The 3,751-nt window shown below is 51.3% G+C and overlaps 1 pseudogene; it reads right to left on the bottom strand.

The window, feature by feature from the left end:
* Nucleotides 1-68: 68 nt before the first annotated feature.
* LOC136536314 (cation/H(+) antiporter 19-like) lies at nucleotides 69-1,443 on the bottom strand (annotated as a pseudogene).
* Between the last annotated feature and the right edge of the window lie 2,308 nt (nucleotides 1,444-3,751).

The raw sequence follows: 3,751 nt of genomic DNA on the forward strand, positions 1-3,751 counted from the left end.
CCCCGAGAGCTCCGCCGGACGAACGATTGGCTGTCTAATTTTTTTATTTTATTTAATTGGGCTGCTTGTTATTTATTCGGGATAATTAGACTAATGGTCCTTTGCTGGCGGACACCTACTTTGGAGTATTTTACCAAAAGACACTCTGGTTCGGTGAAATTAGGCCTCAGAATACCGCGGACCGATTGCAGCCGATTGAGGAGAGAGAACAACAGTGAAATGACATTCTTGTCTCTGTCGCTTTCTTCTTTCTCTCTCCCTTTCTCTTTTTTTTCGTTTCCTGTCCCTGCCACCCTCTCTGCCTCCGACGCTGACTCCTCCTCCTGCTCTGCCGCCGCCATTACCTCCTCGTACCTGACCGACCCGTTCTCGGACTTGAGCGCCCGGGTGATGTATCTCTGTAAGGCTTCCTCGTCCTTGGCGAGCTCGAGCTCGAGGTCATCGCCGTCGGCGTCGGGTTTCGTCGCCGCGGCCGTGATGAAGCGGGCGATGGTGAGCTCGATGCCTGGGTGCTCGCCCATGCGTAGGAGACGTCCGGCGCGGAGACCTACGCCGTGCCGCCGAGCAGGGCGCGCTCTGGAGCACGCGGACATTGGCGTGGTGGTGTGGAAGCATGCCAGCACCCGTAGCTCGCTGTCAATCTCATCGCCGTCATCGCGCTCCACGGTTCGGTGCTTGTACGACGACACGCCTCGTCGTGTCGGCTTGTACACCGCAGTGACGCCCGCGTGTGGTCATGAAGGTGGTGGTGAGCGCCATGAGCACTAGGATGGTGAATGCCTCGCCGTTGAGTATCTTGCGGTCGCGGCTGATGTTGAACACGATGCCCAGAGTCGCGCAGACGCACGACTCCTTGATGGGCTCGCCGGCTCGGGACAGGCGCGCCATGTAGACGAGCACCGGCCGCGTGAGGAAGGTGGCCGCCGCGACGAAGCCGACGCCGCAAAGGAGGACATAGACCGAAACGAACGATGAGTCGAAGCCCAAGAGCGCTATGGCCAGGGCAAGCAGTATCCACACGGTGATGTCATCGACGACCACAGCGGACATGGCCATGCGGCCCAGGTCGGCCGTTACGAGCTTCAGTTCGGCGAGGATGCGCGCGAGCACCGAGAACGCGGTGCTGGAAAGCGCGACGCCCATGAAGACGATGAGCGGGCCATGCGGCACGTTGGACACAATGGTGGCGCGCAGCGCCAGCGAGGAGCCAATGCCGAGCGCGAAGGGGAAGGAGATGCTGGCCACGGCGATGGTGAGCGCGCGGCTGCCCGTGCGGCGAAGCGAGGCCGGGTCCAGCTCTAGGCCGATGAGGAAAAGGAACAGGAGGAGGCCGATGTTGGCCATCGTGTCGAGCACGGTGAGGCTCTCCATCGGGAAGACGTGGTTGAGGAAGGCCTTGTTCCGGCCAAGCGTCGACGGGCCGAGGAAGATGCTGCCCTGCATGCATTTCCATCAATCGATTACAGCTCTGAAGCGAGCACACTGCAATTTCATCCAGCACTTGACACAGGAGGCAAGCAGCGGCCGTCAAAGGCATAGCCGCCCGCGACGATGTGACGCGCGACGGCAGGTGCGGGAGGCGGTTGAAAGCTCTAGTTTAGTTTTGGTTAATTGATAAAACCCTAAGTGTTAACATAGTTTATCAAAGTAATCATGAGATAGGTAGCACTATTCCAAGTGATGAAGCAATGACAAAGATCATGACAATGGTGATGGCATGGTTATGATCAAAGGCTTGAACTTGGAAAAGAAAAAAGAAAAAAAACAAAAGACTCAAGGCAAAGGTATAAAATGTAGGAGCCATTTTGTTTTTGTGATCAAGACACTTAGTGAGTGTGATCACATTTAGGATAGGTAGCCATACTATTAAGAGAAGTGAAACCCGTATCGAAATACGGTTATCAAAGTGCCACTAGATGCTCTAATTCATTGCATATGCATTTAGGATCTAGTGGAGTACTAACACCCTTGAAAATATTTGTGAAAATATGCTAACACATATGCACAAGGTGATACACTTCGTGGTTAGCACATTCGAGCAAGGGTGAAGGAGATAGAGATAATAAAGGGTCAGTCTCGTTGTTTTTCTACTGACCGGACGCTGGTCTCAGGCGGACCGGCACGTCCGGTCAGGCGTGGCAGTAATGATCCAGCGTCGGTCATGTGACCGGACGCTGGGCCTCTGATTGACCGGACGCTGGAAGGATGCGTCCGGTCAGAGCTGACGTGGCTGCACTAATGTCAGGGTAACTGACCGGACGCTGGATGTGTCCGGTCAAGTACCACCGGACGCGTCTAGTCTAGTTTTTTAGTCTTTGGGAGTTTACTGGAAATGACCGGACGATGAGGGTTCAGCGTTCGGTCACTTATGGCAGAGCGTCTGGTCAACTGTCGACCGTTGAGATCAGACGACTCCTATTGAACGTAGGATGACACGTGGCCGCCATCGGGTGACCGAACGCTGAGCCCTTCGTCCGGTCAGTTGGACCGGAGCGTCCGGTCACCTCGATCAATACCCAGTGAAGGGATACAACGGCTCTATTTTGTGGGGGCTTCTATTTAAGCCCAATGACTGGCTCAAGCTCATCTTCTTGCACATTTTCATTGACATGGCAATCTTGTGAGCTTAGCCAAAAGACTCTCACTTATCTCTATCATTGATTCATCATCTTTGTGAGATTAGGAGAGAATCCAAGTGCATTGCTTGAGTGATTACATCTAGAGGCACATGGTATTCGTGTTGCGCTATGGATTTCACTTGTTACTCTTGGTGGTTGCCACCATCTAGACGGCTTGGTGCAGCGGTGGAGGATCAGCACGAGTTGGTGATTGTTCGTGGCCGCCTTCGGTGATTGTGAGGGGAGTTGTACCTTCCCTAGCGGAGTGCCGAAAGGTAACTCTAGTGAATTGCTTATGTCATTGAGTTACCTCACTTGTGAGTAGGTTCTTACGGTGTCCAATTGTGTGGACGAGGTTTGTGAAACACCTCTTAGCTGCCGAACCACCAAGTGTTGGTCGACACAACGGGGACGTAGCGTGTTGGCAAGCACGTGAACCTCGGGAGAAAATCGGTTGTCTCTTGTCATTTGCATTCTCCCGGTGATTGGCGTAATCTTCATCTTGTGATTGGTTCATTCCTCTACACGGTGGTATAATCACCCTACTCACTCATTTATATTCTTGCAAACTAGTTGTAACAAGCTCTTTAGTGTAATTAGAATTGAGAGCTTGCTTTGTTGCTTTAAGTTCATCTAGTGGAGCTCTTTAGAGTAGCAAGTTTAAGAGCACTTAGTGAGTAGTAACTTTGCAAGTTGTGTGCCTAGTAATCATTGCAACTAGAATTGTTAGATAGGTGGCTTGCAACCCTTATAGAGCTAGAGCAAGTTTGCATTTCGCTATTTGTCATACTAATCAAATTGCTCTAGTTGATTTGTAGATTCTTAAATAGGCTATTCACCCTTCCTCTAGCCATATTAGGACCTTTCAAGTGGTATCAGAGCCGTGGTCACCATTTGATTGAAGACCTAACAACCTCGGTGTCAAATTATGGCTCAAGTTGTGTTCAACCATGTGGGGAGCAAACCACCATTCTTTGATGGCACATCCTATGGTTATTGGAAGAGAAAGATGAGAATATATCTTGGTTTAATAAATGATCAAGTATGGGAAGTGACCGAGAATGACTATGCTATCATCGATCCCGATGATTCCACCAACCAAGACAAGATCAACAAGCAATGTAACACAATGG

Source organism: Miscanthus floridulus, chromosome 2 (assembly GCF_019320115.1).
Source record: "Miscanthus floridulus cultivar M001 chromosome 2, ASM1932011v1, whole genome shotgun sequence".
NCBI classification, from domain to species: Eukaryota; Viridiplantae; Streptophyta; class Magnoliopsida; order Poales; family Poaceae; genus Miscanthus; species Miscanthus floridulus.